Raw genomic sequence first — 16,515 nt, 5'->3', positions numbered from 1 at the left:
TACCACGTTAAAATATTAATTTACTAATAATATTGTAAATATACATACACTCAGACACACAAATTAAATTATATAGAATCCAATGATATCACACTTAAAACTTTAAACTAGAATGAGCGGTATGGAAGTGACACAAAGGCAATTTCCAACTAAGAATATTGTGACTTTATCTTTTGATTTATAGTTTTTTTTAACAATATGAAGTGACGGTACGAACAAGTCGTGCGACGCGAAGCTACACACCTGTCTGAATCTGAAGGGCACTACCACTGCGCCCGTCACCCTGAGACGTAAGTTGACAAGTCCCATGTGCCTGTAACTTCACCAGAACCCTTATCCTTCAAAACAGGAACGCAGTAACGCTGACATTACTGCTTGACAGCAGAAACAGGTGGCAGTGCTCCCCTGGGCGAACTCTTTCACAAGGAGCTCTACTGCTGCTAAATAGCTGGTGAGACTCGCTCACGTTCAGACGTTTCCTCACTGCCGCTCGTTCGCACTACTGTTACTATCATATTAGCTAAAATGTAATCCGGAGTACCTAGTAAGTAACTGACGCACACACGCGCACATATTCAACATAGCCCCGCACTAGGGAAACCCTGTGTCGCGGGTGCCATGGACACACAAATAGAGAACCACAAATTACACCCAAACTCACTAGAGAAATAAATGTAGGCCATACAAATTATTTCTCCCGGCCCGGGAATCGAACCTGGGGCCTCTGTGTGTGCTACAAAGAGGCCGGCATGGTCACCTTTCGGCCAAGGGAGAAGTTAAAACCAGTAACAAGTTAGTAACTAGCAAAAGTTAGTAACTATATCTGTTTGCATGGGGATGTAGATTTGGATCTATATTCATTTATGATGATTTATAAACGTCAATTGTATATTTTACCATCTCCCAACCACATAAAACCTACTCAAATGTGCTTTTTGACACCTAACATACCCTCTACCAAATAAAAATATTAATAGAATACATCTAAAACTTCAAAGATAAAGCTTAATCATAAATATTTTCCTATATCTACTTACATGTCATAGAAATTATTATCTATCTCGTTTATTTTCTCAATGCTGTATGGTCTCCAGGTGAAGAACCTTTACAAATAAATTACTTTATTCATAAATCATTTTATAAAAATGCAGAACTGTTTCAGTCAGAGGAGATTTAGAGGTGAATTATCATTTTGCAAGCTATTACAGTTCTTGTTTGTACTAAGAACTTTATAATCGGAAAACTTTGTGTGGGAACACACAGGCTAAAACAATAGAATGAAGCCGATAGGTACATTAATCTTGAACTCCTTTCATAGAAAATTACATTGTATAAAAAACTGTGTTAAACTGACATATAGATAGACAAAAGAAATAGGCTCAGCTAATTAATAGGGACTGAAACGGGTCAGAATTTTGCTGTTCCGTTGTTTTTATAACGAACATTAAAAAAAGTGTTGATAATGAAAATTTGCAGAATATTTTTTTATAGTCTAGAGTACAATACGAGTACATCTACTTTAATTAACTTGTACAATTACACAAAACAATCACAACAAACAAAAAAAATAACAACAAATGTATATAAAAAAAATAGCAATTTTTGGAATAGTAAACGAATACTCAAAATAAATGTCAAACATACAGTCTATGATTTAACGTTTAGTATTGGAAGTTTCATTCCAGATCTCACTTATATGTTCTACTCGCTCCAATTTTATTTCGACTGATTTGTTTAAGGTGACCAATGATCTTATTATGTTTAAGGAGACTTTTTCACTCGTAATTTAAAGTAATATTTCGTCGCCAGTTGCGGAAAACACGAGTGATGAGCATGATGGCTGTAAGAAAAATTATAACTACGGCTGCAATTTTGGAATGTTATTTTTAGAATATGAAAAAACAAAGTTGTTCTCATTCATATTAATAATATAGCTGACAATCATACATTAGTTCCTCACCAAATAATTTACTGTACCAAAGCAACGAAATTAGATATTAGCTCAATCCAGAACACCGAGACCAGAACAAATTTAGGAAAGTTCGTGTTTAGTATTTTGCCCATGTTATTCGATCTACAATGTTATCAAACTAAGCGTACGAACTTTTTTTCCTCCTCTACTTAGGAATAAACCATTTGACATTCGAAGTAGTGTCGCTTAAATTCGCGAAAAGATGGAATAGATATACTGTTAAATAATTATATAATTCACTTAATAGCATAGAAGACATTGTAATGCAAATGACACAGAAAAAAGTAAACAAACGGTAACCTGGGTACAAAATTCAAATACATGATACGCCTCCGCCGTTGTTCCCAGGAATCAGAGGAGCTGGGAGCAGCTGGCCCAGGTGCCGGACCCATAGGAGTCCGCTGTCCGCGCGGATCTCATAATGAAGTCACAAAACCCCCATTTCGTCTTTATTTGTTTTCAAAAGGCACACCAACAGTATGTGTATTAATACATTTAAAGAACTTAAGACTAAGAAGATCAAAATCCGATACACAAACCAATTATAGGTGTACACAACATTCAATACTAACAACTAGAGGTCGAATAAACTAATACATGAAAATTAATAGTAGAAATAATCAAAATAAATCAATAAATAAAAAATTAAATAAAAGTAATTAAAAGAATACACAATCAGACAAATAATTAATTGGATACCCTCGCAAACATGTGTTTTAAAATGGTGGATTTGTACTTTGCAAGGGAATCAAAAATATATCGAGGTCAGGTAAAGTAGCATTGAGTTCGTTATAAGTGCAGCAAAGATGTTTGACGACATTGGTTCTACAAACCGGTGTGGATGGAACAACCGAGTGATGGACTTCCGGGATAAGTTATACCTATATAACTTATAATAATATAAATAAATAAATTATATATATATATATATATATATGCCACCGTGGCCGAACGGTTACCATGCCGGACTACCACGCAGAGGTCCCAGGTTCGATTCCCGGGCCGGGAGAAATGTGTGTATGGCTTATATTTATTTCTCTCGTGAGTTTGGGTGTAATTTGTGGTTGTCTATGTGTGTGTCCATGGCACCCGCAACACAGGGTTTCCCTAGTGCGGGGCTATGGTGAGTGTGTGCGTTATTTATTATTATTTATTATATTATACCCTAGTTCGAAGTCAACTCGAATATATATATATATATATATATTCGAGTTGTCTTTGAACTAGGGTAATAAATAAAATTATTTTGGTTTTGCTACGAAAATGGCGAATACCGCAAACACAAAACCTAACATTTGAGCTGCCTTCTTAGTAAGGTAGTTGATATGTGGTGTAAATTTCAGTATAGTGTATAACATGATACCCAAATCTTTTGCTTCACATAATTCTTCTAAAAGTTGACCATTGACATGTACGCCGAAGGAATAGCATTCAACTTTCTGGTATAGCGAACAAATGAGCATTTTCCAGAATTAGTTCCATTCCGTTAGACTTAGGGTCGTATTCTAGAACTCTACTCAATGCTCAAGTCAGGATTGCACTGGAAACACAAGCACTGGAAATACGACCCTAATGGCAGGGACTTGAGTATGATTTCGAATGCTTTAAACCATACTCAAATCCTGACTTGAGCATTGAGTAGAGTTCTAGAATCCGACCCTTAGACTACCCAATTTAAAAGTTTTTACAAATTTAAGAGTACTACACTTCACTTAGTTTACTACAGAGTATTATAGTTACCTACTTCAGGGATGAGATAAGCTATCGAAACACATAAGTTTCGTCCCTGGGAATCGACTTTTTGCGCACTTTTTAATTATTTAAAATTCGAAGAACACTCTAACACACGTCAGTCTTAGATAAATCGTATTGTGAGAATTAGTCTTCGTTCCAGGAGCAAATTCTCTCAATTGTACACAATGCCGGGACGGTGTCTTAGGGGATGCTCTTACCTTAGCGACCAATCTTGTTCATATTTCTCTCCCGAACAAAAACATGAAGGGTGAGTATCCGTAAGTAGTAGGCTTAGCTCGAAGGGTATTTTCAACCATACGGATTTAATAATAATAATAATTTTATTCACAAAAGAGATTTGTACAGACATGAAAAACAAGGTACCACCAAAATTACACATAAACCTAATCAAGTAATAGTTGTACAAATTGATTGTTGAACTCTGGTTATCCAAACTAGGCACAGGCCTGTATCTGTATTTTTTGTAATTTTCCCCCCAAAATTCAAATATATGACACGATGCCATCATCATCATCGACCTATCGCAGTCCACTGCTGCACATAGGCCTTTGTCCGGTCCTCAGCTTGTCGCATCCATCTAGGTACTGCCAGCAGCCTTTCGCAGATCGTCACTACATCTGGCCAGAAGGCATCCTACACTACTTTTGCTGCGTCTTGCTCTCCACTCAAAAACCCACCCCTTTGGATATCGGTTTTCGACAGATATGCCATCCCACTGCCAATTCAGCTTGCTTATTCTACCAAGTATGACGACGACCTCGATTCTCTGTTGGATAACCTCCTAGAGAAACTCCGAGCATAACTTATTCCATAGCTCGCTGGCTATCTATACAAAATAAATTAATTAACTTATTCTTACAAGTTCTGCGCTATTGTTATTTTGTGTTTGTGTATTGATAAAGTGTTATCCAGTGTGATGGACAAAACTCTATGCCATCATGCTGTGTCCAGTCCACCCATCTTAAGGTCCCGAAGATTCACGCCGGCTGTCGTCTTCAAGGAAGGAACGTGAGAACGTGTTTTTGGTATCATGTTGGATAGAGAGTAGCATAAGCATACCTAATAATCACAAGGGCCAAAAATACAGTCCACCCATAGCCGCGGGACTCGGCTTCTTTCGCCACAGTTCGTTTCCCAAATGGGATGGGTTAACCGACGGTCCACCTAGGACAACAAACTCATTGCACACAAGAACATACACAGTAAACAATAACAGACAGAGGGTTCAGTGCGTGCTATTATATCAGAACCTAATATTACGCCAACATAAATAATAATAAAAACATTTCAAATAAATATTTGAGAAATACAATAATAATACATACTACACTGTACATCTACTAGTTACGTAAACTATAACCATAAAGGAAAGAGAAGAGAGGCAGAAGTAAAAATTAATTACTGATGGAGAAAGAAATAATTAGACGTCAAGATACTGATGGTTTCAAAGGTTTGAGTTAAGTTCTAAACAATATCACTTACATAGCTTAGTTTATGTTTGCGTTCAAGTAATTACAACAACATCATTGCTTGTAAGTTTCATGCTAGGAAACCTATTATTATTCGCAGACACAAATTCAGACCGTCAAAAAATCATTACAATATAAACGATTTATATACAGTGTCAATATTATCAATGTAGCACAGTACGTTACCATTATCATAATTTATAATTAATTTTCATCACATTTGCTCGTAAACAGTATCATGACATGCAGACAAACACCGTAATGACCTAAATTATGCCCTCGGGCATTTTCATTACATTTTCACCCTAAGGATTTTTTACGTCAAAATGAAGCAAAAAAATTTATGCTCGGAAAATCTGAACGTCTGAATCTGTATTTCGCATAAACTTGAAGTATAAAAACAAGTAAACATTTGCAATGATTTTACTAAATTTATTTTGTAAATTCAAAATCCGCAGTATTTTTAGAATTTGGACATTATTTATTTTGTATCTAATACATTTTGGCTGCGTGCGTCTGTGCCATATATAACATTTTAATTCGAGTTTTAATATGTGCAGAAGAATAGCTGGCAATCTGTATAAAAATCTGTTGAGAAGCGATATTTATTCATACAAGAAATAAACTATCATGGGCTCAGATATAACGCAAAAAAAGTGAGCTCCTGATCTTCCAGTCTCGGGGTCACAAGATCACTTCAGTACCACCCGTCTATTTGAACGTTGTTGAGTTAAATAGAGTTACGCGATTTAAATATCTTGGCCAGTGGGTGTCGGAGGATGTCACGGATAATGGGGACATAGAGAGAGAGCGACGGGCGTTGGCTGTTAGAAGCAAGCAGGGTTTTATTGGGTTTGCCACGGTGCTACATCAGGCATGTTCGCGGATGACACGGATGGTTTCCATGCTATCCTTAGAAAGAGAGCTGCCTTATTAATAAGTCGTATCCGTTGCGTCACGAATGAGATTCTGCGTGTTGTGGCTGGTAGAGTGGATTGCCCGATCATGCTACATTGCATGAAACTGCATTTAAAACCATGTCGATGATTTATTTGATATTTAATTTAATTTGTTTAATTATTCTATGTTTTCAAGTTGCCTTTTGTTTATTTTAATGTGTGTAAACCTATTGAATTATATAAGCTAATATTATAACTGTAAAATATGGACTGTAGTTGTCTGAGAACAAATGATTTTTGATTTGATTTGATTGTATCTGTTTCCTTGCAAATATGATGAAAAACACTGAATGTAGCACTCAAATCAAATCCCTCAGCCGTCGGCTTCGAGCTCCTAACAAACTCTTATTAGTAATATCTAATAGTCATTTCTTTTTACCGCCCTTAATACACAGATGGAAGAGAAGTCGATATAGTTACACAATTATATATTTTTTTTAAAACCCCACCTCAAGAGTTTAGCTATCTACTTTCGCTGTGTTCGATACTGCCACAGGCCATATATTTAAAGTTACTGCAGTCTTCTAGCCGATAATCGAAACTCATATGGAAGACCTCGTTAAAACGAATCTTATGACCTCAGGTCACAAGTTGAAATTCAAAATTTGGTCTTCGTCAAAACCAGTAATTTTTTTTATACTACTTTCAAATTTCACGCATTTTGTTTGTGGAACGGCAGAGTAAATCCATTCGGAAGTTGTGCTATTTGAATCGATGCCAAGAGAAAGCTTCACTCGCTCCACTCTGACCACTTCGATATGTTTTTTTAATAGGTATATCAATACTGCACTTATCACATGGGCGTGTAGACATTATTATCGGTCGGTAGTACCTAATCAGTAGACTAAAGTATATATTATATATTTTTTGCATACATTACCATACTTTAAAATATCACAAGGGTGTGAACTCAAGGATCAACATGAAGTAATAATAGAGAAGATAGTATTTTGTGTCAACATTGATAATAATAATTGCAAATGTACCTATTGTAATAGAACAAAAATATAACATGCTAAAACAATATAAATTTTAAGGCTTTCGTGGTTATTCACAAAATGATTATGACTAATTTCAGGTATCTTATCACGGTATGGCTTCTTTTTATTTTCTTGATATTTTGGAACGGTTGCACGCTCCATGGTCGCGGGTTGACTGGACGGCGGCAGATGACAGCTTTAAGAGCAGACATATTTGCCTACCCTCTTGCGCTGTTGACTACTTTACCTTCATCACGATTTGTTGTGGTGTTACCATTGTGACTCACTTTTTTCGTACCAACCGTGGTATGTAGTGACGTTCTGTGTACAGTACCTGGGGGCTATGCAATTCGATCCAGTGGTTAGTGTCAGTCTGTGTGAGAGTTGTACTATAGCCGACTTCTATGCATCATTGTTTTTTACTGCTCGGATGTGTTCCTTCATACGATCGACAATTGTTCGTTTAGTCTGACCGATATACGAGCTCCCACAACTGCAGTTCACTTTATAGACACCCGGTGTTTGTAAAGGAAGACTAAACGAACAATTCGAATCCGAAATATCGGGAAAATAAAAAGATGTCATACCGTGGTAAGAAACCTGAAATTATTGATAATCATGCTATAACAATATTTGAATAACGTCAAGTTTGTGTATTTCTGAGCATGTTCAAATGTGTATTACATACTATTTACATTTATGGTAATGCTATACAAACGTAACATCATTGCTATTTTTTAGCCAAACCAGCCTTTAAGACAACAGCAGTGCGAAAACATTCGCCTCGAAATAAAATGGTTATTTACGTTATAATATCGTCTCCTTTCTCGCGAGCTAACGATATTTTACGTAGCTCTATAGCGTTGCGTCGTCGTAACGCCATAGAGCTATGTCACACGGGTGTTGTCGGTGCGTTGCGGTATCTCAACGTAAGGCTGCGATTCCACCGGAGATGTGCGAGGTGGCGAGGCGATGTGCGAGGAAAAAATCCACCAATAGGATTATTTTATTTCCCTAGCCTCGCTTAGCGCAGACTTATTCTTTATTCGAGAATAGCAGTATCTCGCACTTTATGTCGCTCTCGCTCTAGTCGCGCCCTATCGTGCTACCCCTACTGGGGGAAAAGGGTTAGCGGGCAAGTATTGTACATACAAAAAAGAAAGAGATGTGTGCGAGGTACGCGAGCGAGGAATGTGAAGCAGCTGAAAAGAGTCCGCTACCCATCCTCGCACTGCTCAGTTACACACCGTTTCACAGATTCGTTACGCATCCTTGCACTGCCTAGCTACCTCGCACAATATTGGTGGAATCGCAGCCGAACGCTGCTTACTCCAACGGCAACGTTCGGAGCGTACCGCACCGTAACACTACTCTAGATTGTCATACAGATGCAGATTCAAGTCGCAGGACTTTTTTGCGTGTATAATTGTATTAATAATAGTAGCCAAATAAGTCGTTAAAAACCAAAAACACAAAGATCTGCAACAAGCACATAGAAAAATTCGTAAGGTGCGCTAGTGCGTTCCTTGGCTTGTCATTGTTGGCATAGCATCTGGCACGGTTTGCTGGAAGACGTTGCTTCAAATCTAGCCGGTTCGAAGGAATTTCTTCTAAGCGTTCGATTTTTTGTTAATAATAATAATAATAATAGCCAATTTTAGGAAATGTGATTTCAAAACCTGGATTATACGCTTATTAATAATGCATGTAGTATGTATATTTCCCAGCGAAAACTATAAACAAGTCGTATATGATGAGATGTAGGATGTTGTATATAAACGATGTCATTATACTTCTATAATACCTACTTATCCCTAATGTTGTAGAATTCGTAATGGTATTGGATTGGAAACAGATTTAGTTCAAATTCTACGTCGTCGGTTTAGTTATATTTGCCTTGTCACAATGTGTTGTGATTATTTCTTTTTCGTCTTATTGTATCGATGGCATAAACTTCAATGCTATTGCCACCATGGTGAAAGGATTTGCCAAATAGGCGTAAGGTACTCGCTGATTGTTGCCCAAAGTGCACAAGACGTTCAGGAAAAGGTGCATCCTGTTTTAGTGATTACTATAACTGTGAAATGGTAGTACGTACCACAGATAATTAAATGATACCTAATTATATGTCGATTTACACTAAAGTTTGTAGAATTCAGTTAATAATATTCGACAAAACATTTTAGCTGAATAAAAATTACCAATTAAGATCATTCGGAAAGAACGACGTACATAGGATATCGTTGAAACGACGCAAAAATAGACTTTGTGTTTATGATCATACAATATATTCATCATACGTCCTAAATAAGCTATGATACTGTATCATACATTATAATACTAAACCCAATTCCCTTCAGGTCTGCTCAAATAATATTCCCGTTAGATATTCTATATAAAAATATGTATATTTTGTAATTATCAAAGTTCTATCGATGAAGGTTAAAAGAGAAATACGTTTGATTTTCATTGAGTGTGAGGTTACTTTAAATTCATCGAAATAAGGAGAATTTTTGTCAAATGCTCGCGTTAATAGGAATACAAGATTGGTAATAATTATGGTCCACTTAAGGAAGCCGCCGAGGCGAACAGTTTCTACGAAATTGCGTCCTCTTAATATGAAGGTAATGGATTAATTTGCCAGCGAGTTAGCAGCCACTTTGCAGACTAATTCATGCTCTTGTGACTTTCACGTGGACCTTATTCATTATGCAATAAATACAGAAGTCGCCTTGTTTGCTGTATTAATTTGAAAAGTTATTAACTTTATACACTATTTTAAAAGTAAATTTAATTTAATCTAACAAACTTGTTAGCAAATAATATACAGATTAGTGAGTGTTAGGGCGCATTTCCGTTATGTCGTGACGACGGATAGTCGTGACGTCAGGATAAAAATGTGACGACAGATAATTTTAAACAATTCTGCCGTGCAAATGATAAGATGGCTGCCGTGAGCCGATAAATTGTCGTAACGACCTAGTGGGAATAGGCTAGACGCGATAGCCGTCTAATGATAAATAAAACATTACGATATAATGGGAAAGCACCCTTACATAAAAGCTAAGTAGAAGTGTAGAACCCTGAAGGTACTAGTGTTAAATTTAGACAACGATGTCAGTATTGCCACCAGAAGGAATTAGCACTTTTAATTTTCCTGATGCTGTGACATACAAAAAATAATCCGCCCTTAGGCATTAATCTTTTAAGGCTCAGCGGACACGGCAACTTAGGTCCTCAATAAATTATTACATATGAAATAAAGCTAATAAGTAAAATATGAGACTACTATATTAAAGTTTTAAAAATAAGGCATTAGATCATCTGAAGCTAAATCCGAAATACTTCTGGAAATTTTCTAAAGACCGTAAACTTAATGTGTCCACCATACCTCACGAAATGTTTTTAGGTAAGTCCTCTGTCACGGGTGAACAAAGCATATGTAATCTTTTCTTGAAACACTTTCAATCCATTTACAGTACTTGTAATCAGCCAATCATTCAGAGTAAGTGCACGATCAACGCGTATTGGTACAGTTATCCTCTTAGTCTTAAATGTCTTGATTATAACAATGGGCCTGGACACGATCTGATTCCGATACATTTCCTTAAAAACTGTGCCGAAGTCTTGTACAAATCACTTAGTATGATTTACAATAAGTCATTGCAACTTGGTATTTCCCCATCCAAGTGGAAAATTGTTACTCTCACCACAAGTGAATTAAAATTTGCATAGTGGCGGGACACCAACTGCTCGACCCTCAGAGTAGACCCGTATTTACTCCACAATATCGGCAGACTTTGTGGAGTAATGAAGCCGTGACACGTATAACAACGTCATCGGTATCGGTGGACGCAGTAAATGATTAGGGCCAGACGGGGCGGTGCCGCCAAAGTTTCTTCTGGTGTACTTCTTCTTTTCCACCTTTTTGAAACCGTACTCGTCGCACTGTTTAACTCTTCTCGGTGGTACTGATGATACATCTCCAGAGATGAGTATCCGTTTCATTTTCTTCCCCTCTTACAAATGAAACGGATACCACGGATACCGTGGTTGTGGAGCAGTGGATCGGTTAGCAGCGGTAACAGCAGCGTAGTCACGTTGAGGGGTCAACATGCTTACGCGTAACCTCTCCGCAGGGGCGGAAGAACGACTGACGGGGAGCGGGGAAACGCACGTGGTGACAGTGGTCTGCGACGTATGGGCCGACTCAAAACTGCCGATAGATGCGTTTTGCGTCCCGCGACAAGCATTCACGTTACAGGCCTCGGGTGACCTACTTACCGAAGCCGCACTACTCAGTAACGCAAGTTGGGCACGCAACTCACTGATGGTATTGCCCGAGGCCTCCAATTTACAGCGAACTTCAGCAAGTTTCGCTTTTAGGGACGTGATATCCTTCAGCAGCCTGGTGACGTCGACGTGGTCGAATGTGACAGGGGGCAACTTAATTGTGCAGTTCCTTCGCCACGAAAGCGGGCATGTTTTCTGGGTCGGTCTCCTGCAAATCTCCTCTTCCTTGAAATTTGAACGATGCTGATCTCGTCCATAGTGTCGACGGCGTGTTGGATGAGTTTCTGGGAACCCATAGTCATTTAGGCACAGCTGCTATTGCCGCGCGGGTCGCGAATTATTATAATTCTTACTGTGTAGTGGAGCACGTCCAAATCTGACCGTGCACCGCACCGCACTGAACGACAAAAATATCGATGCTGTGCGCCGTATAATCAAAATAGATAGGCATGTGACATACCATGAAATTCGGGCATCTTTAGGCATAGGCAAGAATCAAATACAATCAATACTACACAAACATTTGGGTGTGAAAAAGCTGTGTCCTCGGTGGATCCCACATTATTTGACTGAGGCTCAAAAAACAGATCGCGTCACAATGGTGCAATGGTGCAATACCATGCTTACCAGATTCAACGAAGGGGTGTCAAATTTGGTGTGGGATGTAGTAACAGATGACGAAACATGGATTTATAGTTACGATCCCAAAACAAAGCAGCAATCGACCGCATGAGTCTTTCGAGATGAGCCGAAACCAACTAAAGTGGCGCGCATGCAAAGTGCTTCTAAGCGGATAATTGCTTCTTTTTTAATAAAACTGGAGACATGGCTACTGTTGTTTTGGAGAATCGTTGTACTGTGAATAGTGATTGGTACACGACCATTTGTTTGCCGGAAGTTATTGACAAGCTCCGTAAAAATAACCGTAAACGCCGTATCATCTTACACCACAATAATGCCAGTTCTCACACGGCCAGACAGACAAATGAATTTTTTAAGGTGAACAAAGTTGACCTTATGAGCCATCCCGCGTACAGTCCCGACCTGACACCAAAAATTAAGAACCAGTTTTTCATCACCTAAAGAGGCTGTCGAAGAGTATGAAAAATATGTTTCAGAGATTGTCACTGAGGAGTGGCATAAATGTTTTTAAAATTGGTTCATTCGTATGAAAAAGTAATAATAATATTTTTTTCTTATTCATTCCGGAAACTTATTGTGCACCCCACTTTTTTTAATTTAATTACAGTCTCAGATCTATTTGGAGATATTTACCACGGCAAACACATACAAACGTTTCTCACGCACCTGTCTGTCGTATTTACAGCGCACATACTTATACATACGTGTGCAAACACACATACATACACACACACCCACACACACATGCACACAAGCACGCACATGCATCCGTGGTTGAATCCATTTTTGTTAAACTTTTTTGTTATACTTGTATAATAGCTTGTTAAACTTATGAGTGTACTTATGTACAATTTTACAGTCATGTCCGTGAGGTGGAGGCCTGGTGATCCATAACACAGGTTTTTTTAACCTAGCTTGGACACCAGTCTCCCATTTTAGCATTATTTAAATCTATATCTGTACAAACTGCCATTCTAATATTTGTAAGCTATTGTGAGAAATAAATAAATTCTATTCATATTACAAAAACTCGGCACATAGATGAAATTCCTATGAAAATAAAACGTTATTGTTACATAGAACTAAACATGTAATGGAAATGGCATGCAGATGAGCGGAACTCTTCAACAGTGTACAGCAGGTACCTTGTGTTTATGGTCGTACGATTCGTTTTGACAAGGAGTTCTGCGATTCAAATGTAGTTGAGGAGGACGCGGCAACGAACACAGCGAAAGCAGTTAAAGAACGTTTTGAAGTCGATTTATTTTTTCATGGAAGAAAAAATCAATAGAAGTGCCGATTACGACGACGATACGGTTAAGAGTGCCTCGATTACTATAAGAACCCTGTTGGCATATCGTTGAAAGTCCAATACCAATAAAACCTATATTATTGCAAGTTACGACGTTTTGATATTACATTGAAATTTCAATCAATGTACTGCCATGTAGCGATTAATTTTAGAACAACGACGTATTCGAGTTATTAATTTAATTCTCCAAAATAGAAGCGACCATATTGCAGGGGTATAAGCATTACTTTCGTTCCTTGTAACAAAATAAATATTTCGATATACAGAAAATTTAAAATTCGTTTAAATAAGACTTAACGTTTATATGAAATACCACAACGGGTAATATTTTTGGTGCCACTTTCATTTTTGCACTCCAAAGAATTTTTGCACACGAAAGAATGCCATAACCATACCATACAAAGCGAAAATGGCGGACTGAGCTCAAATAGGTCTTTCGAGACCTTATAGTTGTCACGCGTCGTACGCTAACTAACCCCATCTTATTGTATTTATTATTCTGTGGTTTCTTTAACATAAAAATATAAATTAATTAGTTCAGCAGTTTGTATGCCACTAAAACAGACAATAGATAATAATGCGAGCAAATATAGATGTTTGAAGTCCACCACCTACAGACATTCGTGGTGTGTTAAGAAACAATTTTTAATATCGAAAATATGTTCCCAATCTTCGGACAAACCGTGCCTTCTGTGCCTGTGTATGTGCGTGTTTACGAGTTACCAAGGGCATTTCTAATTCATTAATATTACGGACCATTTTCCTACATACTGGAAGTACTTTAGAAAGAAAATGGGACATTTTGCTTCATAGAGACATTATTTAATTTATAAAAGTAAATAATGCCGCATTCAAAAGTTACGTAGCAGTAGAGCTCCTTGTGAAAGAGTTCATAAAAGGAATTTTTTTTATAATATTAAGTGACGGGACGAACAAGTCGCGCACCTGATGGTAAGTTACACGCCTGTCCATTACAGCTGCAGTGCCACTTAGAGCTTCAAATGGCAAAGATCTAAAAGGCACCACCACTGCGCCCGTCACTCTGAGACATAAGTTGACAAGATCCATATGCATGTAATTTCACCACCACCCTTTTAAACCGAAACGCAGTAATGCTGACATTATTGCTTGGCGGCAGAAATATGTAAGGTGGCAGTACTTCCCTGGACGAACTCTTTCACAAGGAGCTCTAGTGCTGCTAAATAATTGGTACGAGTCTCACGTTCAGACGTTTCCTCACTGCTGCTGGTCCGCGCTGCTGTTACTATCATATTAGCTAAAAAGTAATCCGGATTACCTAATAAGGAACTACATAGGGCGCACTATAAGTTTCCGGAACTGGCCACTTACATAAACAATATTTAAAAAGTAATTACAACATTTGAAAATGGAACTATTTGGCAGTAGAATACAGTTTGTTTCATCTGATTGTCATTTGTTTTTACATTGTGACGTCATTTTAGAAATTGGTTGTCTACATCACCATGGATTTAACTAGTGAAAATTTTCGTAGTATGATTTTCTACGAATTTAAGTAACAGCTCAGCGGAACTTCGCTCCATTCCAAACTGCTTTTGGGATGAAGCACCACGCAAGACGACTATTTATAGCTGGTTTGCAGAATTTAAACGCGGTCGTGTGAATCTCAGTGACAAATTTCGTGATAGTCGCCAGTTCACTGCAAAAACATCGATGCTGTGCGCCGTAAGATCAAAACAGACAGGCATGTGACATACCATGAGATTCGGGCATCTTTAGGCACAGGCATGAGTTAAATACAATCAATACTACACAAACATTTCTGTTTCAAAAAGCTGTGCTCTCGGTGGATTCCACACAATTTGACTGAGGCTCAAAAAATAGATCGCGTCACTTGGTGCAATGCCATAGCAATATGCAATTTACCAGATTCAACGAAGGGGAATCAAATTTTTGTGTGGGACATAGTAACAGGCGAGGAAACATGGATTTATAGTTACGATCCTAAAACAAAGCAGCAACCGAGCGTATGGGTCTTTCGAAATGAGTCGAAACCAACCAAAGTGGCGCGCGTGCAAAGTGCCTCTAAGCGGATAATTGCTTCGTTTTTTTATTAAAAATGGACACGTGGCTACTGTTGTTTTGGAGAGTCGTTGTACCGTGAATAGTGATTGGTACACGACCATTTGTTTGCCGGAAGTTGTTGACAAGCTACGTAAAAATAACCGTAAACGCCGTATCATCTTGCACCACGATAATGCCAGTGCACACACGGCCAAATAGACAAATGAATTTTTGGAGGTGGACAACGTTGACCTTATGAGCCATCCCGCGTACAGTCCCGACCTGGCACCTTGTAACTTTTATTTATTTCCAAAAATTAAGAACCTGTTACGCGGTCAACGATTTTCGTCATCTGAAAAGGTTATCGAAGAGTATGAAAAATATGTTTCAGAAATTATCACTGAGGAGTGGCATAAATGGTTTCAAAATTGGTTCATTCGTATGAAAAAGTGTATTAACGCTAACGGAGAATATTTTGAGAAACAATAAATTCATTTCTGACCATTTATATAATTTTTTCTTATTCATTCCGGAAACTTATAGTGCACCCCACGTATATGTATGGATTATTATCCATATTCATTTATATTTATAGGTTCCATGTGCCTGTAATTTCACCACCATCCGTACCGTTCAAAACAGGAACACAGTAATGCAGACATTTCTGCTTGGCGGCAGAAATAGGTAATGTGGTAGTCCTTAGGGACAGGCGTGTCGCTTAACACAAGGCGCACAAATTGTTCGTCCTGTCAAAAAAAAAAAATTTTTTCCTCTAGATCGACACACATTTAGCCGATTAAATGGCCGATGAGATGTCCAGGGCTGGCACTATAAGATTTTTTTTTCTAGGGACACATTAAAGATTTAATAAATAAGAAGCAAGACAATCTGGATGAGTTGTGGAGTATTATGTCAAATATTCATAATGAAATAAGAAAATCTAAGAGCTGCTGCTCTTAGACTTATTCACAGATTGAGAATTTACGAATAATCGTATTTTATTTATTTTTATTTTTATTTTTATTTTTTTTATTATATTTTCCTACTCTTCCTCTTCCTCTTCCTCTTCCTCTTCCTCTTCCTCTTGCTC

Source organism: Hyposmocoma kahamanoa, unplaced genomic scaffold, assembly GCF_003589595.1.
Source record: "Hyposmocoma kahamanoa isolate Upper Pololo Valley unplaced genomic scaffold, ASM358959v1 66, whole genome shotgun sequence".
In the NCBI taxonomy this organism is placed as follows: Eukaryota; Metazoa; Arthropoda; class Insecta; order Lepidoptera; family Cosmopterigidae; genus Hyposmocoma; species Hyposmocoma kahamanoa.
The sequence above is the reverse complement of the archived record's forward strand: the minus strand, read 5'-3'. Positions refer to the sequence as shown.